General features: G+C 35.0%; 1 protein-coding gene across 1 annotated transcript in view; it reads left to right on the plus strand.

The window, feature by feature from the left end:
• Window positions 1-17,110, plus strand: part of RSRC1 (arginine and serine rich coiled-coil 1) — a 252,201-nt gene that overhangs the window by 175,968 nt on the left and 59,123 nt on the right. The window lies entirely within an intron of this gene.

Below are 17,110 nucleotides of genomic sequence, written 5' to 3' on the forward strand. Positions count from 1 at the left end.
TAGTGCATTGTGCCTTACAAGCATGTCATTTGAAGTCCCCCTCTCTCTTCTTTTCTGGTTTTGACATGATTGGTGTATACTGGTATTAAAACAAAATTTAAACGTCACATTACAGCAATTTATGAAGCTCTTGAAACTCTGTTGAGTTATACTGAATCACTGTGATTTTTGTGCTCTGAGCTGCAGTGCAAACCAGTGAAAGTGCCACATGTGCTCTCTGTTGTGACAACTGAGCAGTTGTAGCACTAGAGCAGCTATAAAAATAGGTACAAGGATGAGTGTAGTTGAGTCCCAACAAAACTTTAAAATTGACACTAAAATTTGAACTTCAATACTTTTCACATATCACAAAATATTTTTGTTTTTCTTAATCATTTAAGAATATAAAAATTATTCTAATGTGCTGCACACAAACAGGTGGCAGTGTGAATGTGGTCCATGCACCACAGTTTGCAGACCCCTGATTTGGACTTTCAGCTCAAGAGAATAGTTGGCAGCTCTTTAAATTCTCTGTTGGCCCACAGACACTATATTAAATGTTTGATGGAAAGTGCTTATGAATTCAGTGTTGTCTTTATTTTATACATGTGAATATAAAACCACTTGTAAGAAAGTAACTCCTAAAAGACTGTTCTTTTGTATTTTCACTTTATATGAACTAGAGAAAACAAAAATCTTTCTTACATTCAAGGCTATTTCAAGGCTCTAGGACTTATCATATATTATTTCCTCCTGTGTACATGTAAATTGTCCTCACTCAGCTTAGATTTTATTAGAAAAGACTAAAAGTAAAAAAATAAACATAGACTATGTAGGACTATTGGATAGCTTCTGTAATCATTGAAACTCTGGAAACGAAGTTATGAAAATGATCAGAAGTTAAGACAGCTATATCGTGGTATCAGTGGACCTAATATACAGACATCGACACCACCATCACTACCAGCATTGCTGCCACTAGACTTATAATACCATTGCTGATGTTACCTAGAATAATCTTTCTCTTCTTGTCTTTAATTCACTCCTGATCAAAGTTCCTAGAATAAGCCCCATCTCACTATATTTGGATTACTTTGAATTCAAAGCTCACCTAAGTTGGAATAGTATTCAGATTCTGGGTGGCTTAAAATGCATGAGAAATAGACTGAATAAGGGCTTGACAGTGAGTGAGCATAACAGTGAAATAAAATGAAGGAAGAATTCCCTGGCTTTCTAAACTGTATCTTATATTCCTGCTATTCTGTCTTATACATTTCTGTGTTATTTCTTCACACAGTACATTTAAATGTTATACATTGACAGTTACTACCTTATATATTTGTACGAAAGTTGTGTGTGCACCTATCTATAAGTTCTTTGCAACCCTTGCTATCTGCTATGTTCATTATTATATCCCTGATACGAGAATTTTAGAGCACAGAATTTGACCCAAAGGTTCCGCTCAGTAATGATGAATGACTAAATGATGTAAGCAGGAGGGCCAAATCACGATGGCTTCAGTAGAAAGGCATTGAGAGTTTTGAGCAGGGAAGTGATGTGATCCATTTTTACATGATTGAACTGTCTCTTTTGGGATAGGTAGATGGGAGGGAAACAATGGTAGAAGTGAGGAAAATAATTAGGAGGGTATTAAAACAGATGAGGCCAAGGGTGATGGTAGCTGGACTAGGATGGTAGCAATTGGTAGGTACAGATAAATAGTTTCTGTCGTTACCAAGGAGGCAGAATCAATAGAACTTAGTGACAGATTGTCTGTGTAGGGAGAGAAGAAAATAAAGAGGTTTGATTCTTAGGTTTTTGGCTTGAGAACAAATGTTGGGACTCCTTTTTGAATTAATGAAATACTGAAAAAAATCAGGTTTGAACTTAAGAGTTCAGTTTTGGGCCTATTGAATATAAATTTTTGGTTTTGATTTTTGAGACATCCAAATAGAAATGTCAAACAGACATTTGGATAAATGAATATGAAACTTCTGAAGACTGTGCTTGTTGTTATTTACCTGTACGTTGCTATTAATGCTGAGAGCAAGATTGGTTGAGAAGAAAATATAGAACAAGATGAGGGCATAGGATCAAACCTTGAGGAGCTCTAACCTTTGATGGCTGGAGAAAGGGACATGAACCTACAAAGGAAACGAGTCATTTTTTCAAAAAAGGTTTAAAACCTGAATGATGCAATATCACAGAAGGCAAATGAGCAGAGGGTGTACAGGAAGGAATGTTCAACAGTTTCAGATGCTCCTGAGAAGGATATAAAGACAAGGATGATATAATGGCATTGGGACTTGGTAGCATGGAGACACCACCACCGACTTTAGGAAGAGAAAATTTTGGATGTGTTAGGAAGTAGGAATGTGGAGACTTAGGGTCTATGTAGTTTTTCAAAAGATTTGACTGGGAAGCAGAGAAGTAAGTAGCATGGTAGCTGAGGAGTCCAATTCCAGGCCAGAATTCTGTCTCCCATTACAAGCAGACCCTTCACCATCTGAGCCACCAGGGAAGTCCAATCTTTTAGACCCAACCATTAAACACTGTTGTTCCCAGACTGGGTGCTTCGACTCAGAGTCCTTATTTGGGATCTGAAATACTTTTCTGCACTTTGATTCAGTACTCTTCCATTCCTGGCCCTTCCCATTTTCTTTCCCCATGGTTCACTGTGTCATAAAGAGTCAAGAGCCTTTTGCTCCAGGCTTCTCAGTAGTGAGACAACCATTCTTCTCGCCACCCCTCTGCCCACCCCAGTGCATCCACCTGACCATCACCCATGCTGTTCTTTGAGGGGAAAATGTAACATTAGTCTCCTTTTTGACTCTTGGTTGCATTGTTATCAGTAAGAAAATGAAGCTTTGATTGTTACTTTCAGTTTGACTCATTGTCGTAACTCACTAACCCTTACCTTAACCTGACCTTAACCCCTGATTGCCCCACAGTAGCAGTACAGGGTGGGAGAAAGACAAAAAGTAAGTGAAGGACTGAAGTCCTTGAAAAAGCCAGAGGAGCTGATTCCAGAGCCCTTGTGCTTGCAATGGCCTTTGTTTGAAGGCATCTCAATCATCCCCTCTATGAAGAATTTCCTAGACTCTGCTACCCACAGCTTCTGCCTTTTCCTCATCGTCTTAGTCTCCCAAGAAACACACTCGTGAAATCAGACTTCTGATAGAGCATTTCTAATACTTTGTTGGGCTGTTTACTTCTCTGCTTTTCCAGTGAGACCTTCCAGTTCTAATTTTGTGAATATTAGCTAATGTTCAGCTCAGTTCAGTTCAGTCGCTCAGTCATGTCAGACTGTGCGACCTTGTGAATTGCATCACACCAGTGATATATAAATAAACTGTTTTAGTTAACCATATCCGAAGACCTAAAGATTTTTTATCTTTAATGTATAGTTTTGGGAAAGTTAGAGTTTGATTGACATTGCATACTAAGAATGTATACTTATCTAAAAGCTTCATATGATACCAAAGCAGAAGGTTCACTTGAACAAATATTTAGCTTGGGAAATGGATACAGACATGGAAGCCACATAAAGTAAGTTTTCTATAAGGGCAGTGCAATTGACCTTGATAACCACAGATTTAATATTCTGTCTGTTCAAAGGGGATATGTGTTGTATGTGAGTATTTGTAGTTTTCATGTGTCATGATAAGGCATATGTGCAGGATGGTTTTCAGGAGTCATGTCACTTAGCTGGTACATGAGACCAGCTAACTGCTCAGCACTGTATCTCTGAGTGGCTTTGTATCCTTCTGATCTTAATGATCTGAGCAGTGGTCATGAAGGATCTGATGTTGTTGATAATAATGAGTAATATATGCTAACCATAATCCGCTAAGCACTTTACTTGTATTATTACATTCACAATTTAGGGTACTTGGAAGTTCCTGTGCTTAGTTGCTCAGTCGTGTCCAAATCTTTGCTTCCCCGTGGACTGTAGCCCACCAGGCTCCTCTCCATGGAATTCTCCAGGCAAGAATACTAGAGTGAGTTGCCATGCCCTCCTCCAGAATACCTTCCCAACCCAGGGATCGAACACGGGTCTCTTGCATTGCAGGTGGATTCTTTACCATCTAAGCCAATATTTACTGAATGCAAGGAGTGACTAGAAGTTTAGAAATGTAAGAAGTTGTTATGAACGTAGTAGAAGTGGGAGTTTGGTTCTTGTACAATAAATATATAGAATTTGAAGATGTGTCAAGGAAGTAGATGAATGCTTGAACAAAAAAAAAAATCATGGAAATGATAATGGACTGGTCTGAGAAGAGAGACATTTTGGATAGCAGTAGAAAATTATTAGCCAGATATTATAGATTATATAGCATAGAGAGACAAACTTGGGGCTTGAAAACATTGATATTAGGGCAAAGAGTGTTGGAGGAATTTTGGTGCATTGATAGGAAGCAAAACTAATATAGACCAAGTGGAAAGGAAGGGAATGTGGCAGAACTCGGACCAATCTGGATCAATTATTGAAGGGTTCACCTTTTCTGTTTATTTCATGCATTCAGCTCTATTTCCAGTTTCACATTCTCCAGCTCTAAATTTAATTCACTTGTATCTTATATATTCATGTATCAAGTTTAGAATGATTCAATTAGTATTAAACACTATAGAGGGTTTTAAGTTGGACAGAAATGTACACTGAGTCTTTAAAGCAAACACTGAAGGTAACAGGCTTATATACAGATAATTTATGAATCTTTTTCAAACCTGTGGAGAATAGGAAAGGTGTGGGTTGTGTAGACCTGTAGAAGCTAAAATAGAAGAAATGCAGGCAGCATTTCTGTTGTAAAAGAATGAGCTTTAGATTCAGTAGGGCAATTTTGGCCATCTTAAGAAGTTACTTTCCTACCTTAAGTAAGTTACTCTATGCCGATCTCTTATTTACAAAATGAGGATAATGTACTACTCCATAGAGCTGCAGTAAGGATTAAAAAAAATGTTTAAAAAATTAGCCAATAGTAATGTATTTTGCGGAGAAGGCAATGGCACCCCACTCCAGTACTCTTGCCTGGAAAATCCCATGGACGGAGGAGCCTGATGGGCTGCCGTCCATGGGGTCGTGAAGAGTTGGACACGACTGAGCGACTTCACTTTCACCTTTCACTTTCACGCATTGGAGAAGGAAATGGCAACCCACTCCAGTGTTCTTGCCTGGAGAATCCCAGGGATGGGGGAGCCTGGTGGGCTGCCATCAATGGGGTCATACAGAGTCGGACACGACTGAAACGACTTAGCAATGTATTTTGATGGAAGAAATTTTGGAAAACACATAAGCGAAGCATTAGAGTGAACATAAAAATCAGTCAAAATCCCACTGCTAAATATTCTTAACATTTTAGTTTATAACCTCTTAGTTACATGTAGATACACATACATATGTACTCATATACATGCATGTATAAAAGTTTTTTTAAACAATTCTAACATCATACTATACTGTAATAGGCTCTTTTTAAAAACTCAGTATACCGTAAGAACATTTTCATGGAAATACTCAACTATATAATTTTTAATGACTATACAGTTTTCTGTTGTTTGAATATTATCATGCTTTCTGTCATAATTTGGCATTAATAGGCATTTAATTTATTCCAAATTTGTTGTTTCATTGTTGTTTTTTGTCTTATGTTAAACACAATAGAGTGATTAGTTTCTTAAGACTCTACATTGGGACACAACATTGGGATACTGCACAATACTACACAGTATTACTACAATGGGATACTACATTGGGATACAACATTGAGATAAGCCCAGAGATGTAGAACTTTCAGGTCAAAGGCTTTAGGTGTATTAATGAAAACATGAAACATTTTCCTATTTTCCTCTGAAAAATTTGTATTATTTTCTGTTCTCATAAGTAACACATGAGGGTCCTAATTCCCTATACCTTTGCCAACAATAAAAACATTGTCATTTGTTTTTATCTTTGCTTGTTTCCTAGGTGAAAAGTGGCATTTGGTTTTATCTTGCAGATCTGTGCACTATAATATTTACCTAAATGTTAGCCATTTATATAGATTTTTCTTTTTGTGAATATTGTGAGAATTCAATGAGATTGCAAGTATAAATGATAAGGCTTAGCGCCTAGTATATATTATCCTGTTATTAAGAGTCCGTGTTCTTTTTATTTAAAGCCTCACTCCTTTGCATCTCCTTTCCCAGTCATGGTGCTAGTAGGAGAATACCAAAATCTTGTTTCATTGTTAAGGTTATTGTTTTTACAGAGAGACAGTAATAAATTATCTCTTGATTAAATTTTGGGCAGTGAACTTGGGGTGCCTGGTTGCACATTTGCCTTTTAATAGCTGAAGTGTGTATGATGTGATCTACTTCACCTCTCTAAGTCTCAGTTATCTCATCTATAAAGTAGGGGTAATAATTTTCTCTCTCTTTATAATAAAGTTACCCTTATAGGTTTCAATGAGCTAATTGATGTAAAACACTTAGTACAGTGCTAGGCACATACTGTCAGTATTTTCTTAGACAGTAAGAATATACTAAGAAGGTCGGTTTACTTATTAATAAATAATGATCAAGGATTTGAGTACCAAGAAATGCAAAGAAGTCTTTAGGAAATGGCAAATTGTTTGATTTGAGGAGAATCTTGAATTATATGCTTGAGGAGTTTAATACTGTAGTTTTATTTGCTAGCACTATTAGGTGCTTACCAGATTAAAATCATACGTTAGTTTTTTGCTTCCTTTTTAGAGTGTCAGTCTGGTTACAAAGGAAAACATCAGAGGGAAGAGAAAAAAGCATCAAACAACTTTAATAATTGAATAATCAATTTCTGAGTTATTGAAAGTTTGCTTTTCTCAGGAAAAATAAATATGTTGCATTTTCTCTTAACTTTAACGTTGAAGATGTTAGTAGAATCAGTTCAGTTCAGTCACTCAGTCATGTCTGACTCTTTGCGACCCCATGAATTACAACACTCCAGGCCTCCCTGTCCATCACCAGCTTCCGGAGTTTACTCAAACTCATGTCCATCGAGTTGGTGATGCCATCCAGCCATCTCATCCTCTGTCATCCCCTTCTCCTCCTGCCCTCAATCCCTCCCAGCATCAGTCTTTTCCAATGAATCAACTGTTCGCATGAGGTGGCCAAAGTATTGGAGTTTCAGCTTTAGCATCAGTCCTTCCAATGAACACCCAGGACTGGTCTACTTTAGAATGGACTGGTTGGATCACCTTGCAATCCAAGGGACTCTCAAGAGTCTTCTTCAACACCACAGTTCCAAAGCATCAATTCTTCGGCGCTCAGCTTTCTTTAGAGTCCAGCTCTCACATCCATACATGACCACTGGAAAAACCATAGCCTTGACTAGACGGACGTTTGTTGGCAAAGTAATGTCTCTGCTTTTGAATATGCTCTCTAGATTGGTCATAACTTTCCTTCCAAGGAGTAAGCGTCTTTTAATTTCATGGCTGCAGTCACCAGCTGCAGTGATTTTGGAGCCAATACTTATATGTATTTGTTATCTTCTATTTAGAATTGTTTAATGTTTACACATATAGGTAGATATTGCTTTTAGGAAGCTTTTGGAACATTAGTTTATGATAATGAACTTTCTTGAAAGTATAAATTTTATTTAATTGTATTTATTATACATGACAACTATATTTAAATATAAATTAATATTTAACAAATATAGTAGATAATTTATTTAGGCTTAAGTACTAGAGGTGAAATATACTGATTTATTTACCCTTTTAAAAATTATTTACCCTAGTCCTGCAAGAGAAATAAACATAAAATAAAATTAATAAATAATTTTTAAATCTCGTGATCAATTATCCTTTTTTTACACCCTCATTTTATTTAGAATTAGAAATCAGAAACAATGCAAGTTTCTAAGAGTAGTGGATATGTTAACCTGTTGTATTTTTATGAACAGAATAGTATGTAAACAGTAAAAATATTATATGTAAACTTTTATTGACAATTCAAGAGCTGTTTAACTATAGTATATAATTAAGTGATGAAAAAATTAAAGCTATGTAAGTACATAATAAATCAATGACTATTCCATACTTGTAAGAAAATAAGTGTATTTGTTTGCTTACATAAGAAGGGAGGGAAAAACTAAAACATGTTTGAGGTATTATCTTGGTTGGTAGGATGTCAGGTGATTTTTATTTTCTTCTTCATTAAAACCAGCTGTGATTTTGAATTTCTGTATAATAATCATTGTTATTTGTGGGACTGCTAGTCCATATGGCACCTTTGAGCCTAATCGGAAAAGCCGTCCTTTCTGATGAATGCAGTACCACAGCAGAATGTACTGCTTGGCCGGGGCACATAGCTTTTAGCTTCTACTGCCCCATTTGGTTTTTCTTTTTTTCCTCCCACATAATGAGCAACACGCACAATTGCACATGATACCCTTGAAAACTTACATATAAAAATTACTTAAAGATGAAAAGAAATATATAACCTTTTAACCTGCATCTATTCTGGGCAGGCTATTCTCCTTACCTGACCTCTAACAGATCACATGGGACCTTTGGGCTTGTTCTTCCTGCCTCTTTTCTGCTTACCCACTTTGCTCAAATGAAATTAATCCTTCAGGATCCTGCTAAAATTACCCCTTGTCTTTGAACACATGACTGTTTCTCTTCTTTTAAATTTCTCTTGAACCAGGTCAAGCACATGGATTGAAGGGAGTGGTGGCAAACAAGTTGTGTCTCACTTGCTCACTGCAGACAATTGGCAGTGACTCCTTAGAGCAGTGTTAAGAATGATTCTTGAACTACATCTGGTTTCAGTGGGAAAGAGGATTGCCACTTATTAGGAGCCTTAGGCCTGCGTGTGGAAATAGCACATAGGTAGCATGTTCACATGCATTTTCCTTGCCTGGCTTAGACGTTAACTATTTCATGTATTCACCTAGGTTTGACATTATGGATTAAACATCCAAGATACTTTTCATCGATAATGTTTATTTTGTTGTTATTGTTTTTATTATCCACTTAGAATTTATCATGGGGCCTAAGAAAGGTATGAGGGTACTCAGTAAATATGTTTCAGTTGCTCTTCCTTCATTCTCAATGTTCAGTTCTTTTTCTAGTATAATTTCCCTTGGTCTGAAACACTTTCTTTAGCAGTTTTTTTAAATATCAGATCTACTTGTGATGAATTCTCTTAGTTTTTCATCTGAGACTGTTGTTTAGAGAATAACTTGGAAAATATTAAAAACCTCTTTTCTTTCTCATGTAGGCCTTTGTGATGTCCCAAAACTGTTTACCTGAATGAATGTAACTTACGATATGTACCAACTTAAGTGTTACAGCTTCCTATTGGAATAAACTGTGTGTGTGTGTGTCCTAAGTCCTCAGCTGTTTAATATGTTTACTTTAAACTTGTCCTGATATAATGGATGCTCAGTAATATTTGTGAAACTAATTAAATAATTTAAAAAAGAGAATAGTACACATAAAATTCAGTAACTATAGTACACTTGTCTGTATGAATGATTTATAAATTCTAGAGCAAAATTTATTGTAAATAATAATTGGTCAGATCAATAACTACTTGTAAAATACAAATGTCTGAAAACAACTGTTATGCAATCTGGTCACCTAAGAATATATATTTGAAAAAGTGAAAGTGAAAAGTGAAAGTGAAGTTGCTCAGTCATGTCTGACTCTTTGCGACCCCATGGAGTGTAACCTACCAGGTTCCTCCCTCCCTGGGATTTTCCAGGCAAGAATACTGGAGTGGGTTGCCATTTCCTTCTCCTATATATATTTTATACATAAAGTATATATGTATAAAATATATATACTTAGATCCACTAATTTGCAAGGTATTTTCCAATCAGGAGAAAAGTACTAAGAATTTTCTGAGAATTTCAGGAAGATCTTGGAACTTGGTGATATTCTGTATTTTTGTTATTGGGGTTAAAAATATTTTAAAAATTAGATTATTAAGAAATTATTCTGCTTACTTTTTTCAGTGTACTTTTAAATTCTGCTTCCATTCAGAGATCAGGATAGAAGAATGTACTTATTATGTCAAGATATAGATGGCACTTTTATTGGATAATGTCCATTGGGCCAAGCTCTTTTTGTATATTTATTTGAAAAGTAGACTGCCTTTCATTTGTAAGTATTAACAATTCAAATAGATTTTACGGTGGTTAAAAAAGCTAACATCTATAAAGATGTTTCTTGATTTTGAAAGTGAAATGCAGTCCATTAGTCTGTCATACTGAACCAGTAATTATTGAGTGCTGATATATGCATGCTGATTATCTTCAATCCTTTATTTGAGTTTAAGAATGGCAAATTAGAGAAGATATATGTCCTGACAAAGTTATTTAGTTAAGCAGTAGAGTTGGATTTTGAACCCAGGTTTTTCTTAAATTTATAATATTACCAGATTTTTCATTAATAACATTTGATGTAAAAAATTTGTTTAATTATTATTTGAGATAGGAGGTGTAGATATATTTATAACTTATAACTCAGGCTTTTAAAAACCTTTACTGCCATTATAAAAAGAAAAAAAAAACCCAGCGCACATAGATTTTTGCTTTATGTGAGAGTACAAAATTACCTGTGATCCTATTTCTTATAGTTGTAGAAAACTGCAGCATAATAATCTTTTAAAAGTGGATAATATGCTTAGTTCATGACCAAAAAACCTATAAAAACCTTATTACTTAAGTTAAACTGTTTTTCACAATTATTGTATATATACATATTTTATGTGGGTTAATACATGTACATTACTGATTATAAATACATTTAATCTTGTATTTCTTGGTGAATGAAATGAGACTTTAATGCTACTTTATTTAGTTACATGTATTATAGTTTCTATTTTGTAATAGATACTCACTGATTTTGGGCTTGCTTTCTGAAATGGTTTTGGTTTATATTTTATTTTGTTACTTTTCTACTTCCCACCCAAGTAGTTACTTTTCGTTTGGATGTCTTTCGTTTAATTTGTTATAAAATATTGCTTATGTACATCAATTCATAATAGATTGTAGATTGATTTAATAGTGATGAGTAAAATTTACTAGGAGAAGCAAGTGATTAAAAATTTTTCTCCAGGTTTGTAGTTTACAATTTTGATGCAAAATATTGAAAGCAAAGGAGAATGTCATCATCAAAAGGAATATTGTTTTTTTTTTAAATAAATACTATTATTAATTTTGGCTCCTTGACCAGATTCCCTTAGACCATTTTAAAACCCAAATGATCATTTTGGTGTAATTTGTTCTCACATTTTTTTAAAAGTGTTGATCCCTTCCTAGTAAGACCAGATCTAAACAGTCAGTCTGTTTGTTTAGAAATTTCTTAAGAGGATAAGCTGTATAATAGCAAGAATTTCTAGATTTAGAGCATGCTTTCTTTGGCAGAATAATGAAATCTGTTTACCACAAGGGTAAATCATTAACTTTATTTTAATTTTATTCTTGTCTGCCATAGTGTGATTGATGCGTGGCATCATCTTCTTACTGGAAGGAGACCTAACATCAACACTGACAAGTGTCACAAGGTTTATTTAGGACAACCTCAGCCTTGTCCCAGTTAGTTTCAAGATGTCTGCCTCATACATGTTGAGCCACTGCATTTCCTGCTTTAAAGCCTTGTGTTATGCCAACATAACTATCTGTGCTGCCTCAACTACAAATTGGATGAACAGCCCGTGACACTTTTTCAATATTATTACATTAAACCAAGTGGATTTTGATTGATAACCTAATATTCAACTAATGCAAAACATCAATCATGGCAAGTATATTAATTATTTAATATTGCAGTCTAATTCAGAAATCGATGTGCTGCATGAGGGGAAGGGAAACTCATGGTTCCCAGAAGATTTAAGACAGGGAATGATTAAAAAAAGACCTGCTGTACTCCTGTGTGTTAGTTCGATACAAATCTTTATTCATTTGCCAATAATCTCTTCCCATTTTCCACTTCAGGACCATTTTATCAGTTTTGAAACCTATAATTGAATTAAGTCTGCTTTCAGCACAGGGCAAAAGGAGTTGCACAAATATTGATGAAGTCATGACAGGGACAACCCAAGAGACAGACCACTAAAGAGGACAGGCTTTATACCATTTGTTGCAAGATCCTTCTGTCAATGTCTTGAATCTTATCTCTTTCTCTTAAAAAAAAAAAATTGTTTTAGCCTTTTGGAACCACTCTTAAAGACTTTTGTGTTAAAATATCTATCCAATAACAGATTTATATAGCATATTACAATATATAGTGTACTTTCATATATTTTATCTTGCTTATTTTTTCACAGCCACCCTATGTGTTAGATAAAACAAGAGTTAAAAAATCTGCACATCATAAGTGAACCATTTGAGCTTCAGAGAAGTTGGATTATTACCCAAGCTCATTCAACTGTTTTGTTGTAGAACTTAGATTTAAAATATTTTACTTTTAGAACCGGTGTTATACATCATGCTCTCTCATGTAGTATTTATGTACTCATGATAGTTTATATGTGTTATTTTGAGATGGCCACCCTTCCTTGTCTTTCTGCCCAAAATAAGACTAAACAAAACTGATTTTCATGAAGAATTTGTTGAAACTTCGGTGTCCCAAGCTATGATACATATTAAGCTTTACAAATATGCAAACCTTCTAGATATAAATGAAAACATCTTGTTCTGTTATGGGGCTTGCCTGGTATCTCAGCTGGTAAAGAATCTGCCTGTGATGCAGGACACCCAAGTCTGATTCCTTGGTTGGGAAGATCCACTGGAGAAGAGTTAGGCTATCCACTCCATTATTCTTGAGCTTCCCTGGTGGCTCAGCTGGTAAAGAATCTGCCTGCAATGCTGGAAACCTAGGTTCAATCCCTGATTTGAGAAGATCCCCTGGAGAAGGGAAAGGCTACCCACTCCAGTATTCTGGCCTGGAGAATTCCATGGACAGTACAGTCTATGGGGTTGCAAAGAGTCAGACACAACTGAGCAACATTCACTTTCACTGTCACTTGATCTATTATATTCTTTACTTGAAGAGAATGGCCTTCTTCAGTGTGTGTGTTTATGTATATAGCAAAATATATACATATCAATATATGTATATAGCAAAATATATACATATCAACATATGTATATAGCAAAATATATATGTATCAAATATATGTATACATATATGGAGGGGTGGTGGTTTAGGTGCTAAATTCTGTTCAGTTCTTGCAACCCCATGGACTGTAGCCTGTGAGGCTCCTCTGTCCATGGGATTTCCCAGGCAAGAATATTGGAGTGGGTTGTCATTTCCTTCTCTAGGGGATCTTCCCAACCTAGGGCTCGAATCCAGGTCTCCTCATTGCAGGTGGACTCCTGCACTGCAGGTGGATTCTTTACCCAGCGTGCCACAAAGTGGCTTAAATGTATTTTGTCATTAAAGTCACTAACTCAGCTTTCTTTTGGTTTGTGTTTGCCGGGTTATATCTCTTTTAGAAACCATTCTGAATCCTTTTTGCCCTATGTGTCTCTTGTAAATCACACATCCCTAGATTTGTTTCATACCCAATCTAAGAATCTTCTCTGGTATTTTTGTTATGATGACCTTTCTTTAGTTTTCTTTTTAGTCACTGATTACTAATATTACAGTAATTACTATGTTCCATGCCAGGCTTTACTTGCCTTATTTTGCTTGCTTGCTTCTTCCTGAATTTTTTTCTCTTCCTCAGAACTTTCTTCATATAATGTCTTTGTGTGGTGAATTTCCTAAGATTTTGTATGCTGAATATTTCTTTATTTTTCCTTTAATTTAAATAATAGTTTATTTGTTGAATATTAACAGCTAGGTTCACAGCTTTTTTATTCACTTTCTCTTGGAAGCTTACACTCCACTGTCTAGCATTAGTGTTAAGTAATCTGATGTCAGTGCTAATCTTTTAGAGGAGTGTGCTTTTTCTTTCTGGAAACTTTTAAACTTTTCTCTTGATCTATAATAGTATAGCCTTAATTATCTTTATATAATACTTTGCTGTGATTTTTCTTTAATTCTCCTATTCACTGCTGTATATACCCTTTCAGTCTAAGATTTGAGTATTTCTATATCTAGGAAATTTGTGTAACTGTTTCTTCAAATATTTATTCCCTTTTATTTTGTCTTTGCTTTCCTTCTAGGATTCTTATTATATAGATGTTCATACTTCTACTCCTGTTCTTAATTTTATCTCTTGTATGTTCTTTGATACCTTTCCTAGGAGATACTTTGATACTTCTAGGAGAGTTCTTTCTGTGTTCTAGCTCACTAATTCATTCCTGGTCTGTAGTTATTGTGCTTTCAGTTCATCCTCTGGGTTGCTTGTTTCAAACTATTGTATTTCTAATACTCATTATCTCATATTGATTATTTTTTATAACCATTTTCATATTTAATTTCTAAAAATCTTCCCCTATCTTTGAATATGTTATTATACTTATATTCTTGCTCAGTCTGTTTTCTCTGGATGAAGTTACTTTCTTCGTTGTTGTTCTTTATTTTTAAGAACATCTCAGAGTTCTTAAAAATTCGCCTTGTGGATTTCTCTTTTATTTCCTGGCAACATTCAGCTACTTTGGCTAGTAATTTTAATCTAAGGGTAGGGGTAAAAGTCTAGGCCCTAGCTTGTGCTTTATCCAGATTAATTGTTCTACTGTGGCCTCAACCACTTTTCCCCCTTAGTGTCCTCCTGCTTTTTAGAAAACAAAACAAAGCAAAGCAAAACAACCACCCATTATCCACCACACGCATACACAGAACTCCCAATACTGTTCTCCCAAACAACCCATCACTGTTGCAGTTATCTTGGTTCTTTGAGTGTTATGGGGCTGGGTAGATCTACCCAGGGGGCTTCCCAGGTGGTGCAGTGATAAAGAATCTGCCCACCAATGCAGGAGATGCAAGAGATGTGGGTTTGATCACTGGGTTGGGAAGATTCCCTCGAGTGGGAAATGGCAACCCACTCTAGTATTCTTGCCTGAAAAATTCCATGGACAGAGGAGCCTGGTGGGCTACAGTCTAAAGTATGGGAATTTTGTGATGTGAATGCATGGAAAGAGTTCATTACTTCATTTGTGAGAAAAAGGGGTTTCTCCATAGGAGGTTTTGTTTAGGTTGTATGTAGTCTGTTATGGTATTTGCTACCACTTTCCATGTGGTATAGCTTTGACAAATAACAGAGGGAATTAAACTGGGGTATAGTAGTATGCCATGGATTTTTAAGAAGATAATTGACATGATCAAGCTTAATTTTACAAAGATCTTGCTCTCTTACGGAGAAGGAATTGACATAGGGCAAGCCAGGGGTCATTGAGACCCATTAAGAAGCTTTTCAATAATCTGAGAGAGAAAAGATGATGGCCTAAATATAGTTGTGAAGATAGAAAGAAGTGGTTAACACTACATGATAATTAAGAATGTTGGATAGCCAGGACCTTGTGGTTGATTATATTTGTTTATATTTGGTAGCGAAGGAAAGGGACATGTGTCAAGGAAGATGCTTAGCTTTCTTTCAGGCGTGTCATTCAGAATGTGTATTTCCTAAAATCATTTAATTTAAAGAATTCCTTGGAAACATAATGAAACAATAGCCAGCCAATCTTTTTTCTTTTTTAAAGGATAGTTTCTTATCCTTGATTCCAAAATACAAATAACTCCGAAAACTGAGAGATGTTCCCTAAGTTTGTGATAAAGTCAGTTGACAGCAAAACTTACCCTTAAATGAAGCTGTTTATCGTCTCTGTTTATCCCATTTTGAGTGGACATTCATATTTTTCTTTCAGAATTATTAACATGTATGATGATGAGATGCTGCTTCAAGTATTGCTGTCAGTGTTTTATGACTTACACCATAGGTACCTTATTACTTTTCTTAAAACCCAAAATATTTTTTGTTTGTTTGTTTTTCTTATTTTGTTCTTAAACTTTAGTGCTCAATTTATTAAACTCATTCAACAAAACATTGAAAAAAACTTGAATATATAAACAATGCCAAATTTGATTAAATGGCTGAAACATAAATACCAGTTAAAAATTTAGTATAGTGGATCCTTTTGAACATTTCAAATAGTAGATAAAACATACATAAATCCAATAAGTGTAAAGCATATCCTTATACCAAAACAGAGTACCAAAAAATTCCAATATATTCTGATGAAACATGTCTAGCCTCGGTGGTTTCAGATAATAAATTATGGACTTCTACTTTGAATCTGAGCATTTTTGTTCTCTTATACTGCATTATTTTCCAGTAAGAACCATGGTGTGACAATGTACCCATGGGGAAAAGTAAAGTAGATGTGAACTATATAGTATAAATATACTTCACTCTAACATAGATTGCTGAGTTCAGGAACAAAGCAATGTATATAGTATGCTTCTGTTCGGGTTGAAAAGAAAAAAAGAGAAGCACACAGACACACACAGAAGTATGCACACATATGCAGAAACTGTCTTTGGAAGGACAAATAAATAGCTAGTATCAGTGATTGAGAACGAGGGGTGAGTGATAGGAAGATTTAATTTTGTTGTAGTATGTATACACACACACACAAACATATTACACTATCAGATATTTTACTGTGTGTATTATTATTTTTGTTTAAATTTTAAACTACACAAGTTATAAGTTATATGAAAACTTCCCTGTGAACACTTAAAAATTAATCAGACTTCCAGCTCTAGTAAATATATTAATCTTATAATAATAAAGGTAAAACTAATTATATAGTTACTGGCCTGCTGTGACACGCCTTGTTGCAATCTATTTCTGTCATTTGACATTAGAACTGTATCCAGAGAATGAGTTTCAGAAATCCTTAAATTTTAAAATGTTGATTATATAGCATTGTCAGAAGCAGAAAAGAGAATGGCTAAAGAGGAGTAGTAATCAGTAGACAGCGGAGTTTATTCCCAAGATGCCAGACTGGGCAGTGAGAGGAAACATTGGAAATCACTAGTATAGTTTTCAAGCAGTTGATCCAAAAGGAAAAGATAGGGAAATTTGAAAAAAGATTATATAACAAGACAAAGGAAACAGAAGTAAATATATTTTTGGCAAAAAAAAAAAAAAAAAATTGGAGACAAAATAAAGAGAAAAGAAATAACATTGGGACCCCTACAGAGAAAAA

Source organism: Oryx dammah, unplaced genomic scaffold, assembly GCF_014754425.2.
Source record: "Oryx dammah isolate SB20612 unplaced genomic scaffold, SCBI_Odam_1.1 HiC_scaffold_2, whole genome shotgun sequence".
Taxonomy (NCBI): domain Eukaryota; kingdom Metazoa; phylum Chordata; class Mammalia; order Artiodactyla; family Bovidae; genus Oryx; species Oryx dammah.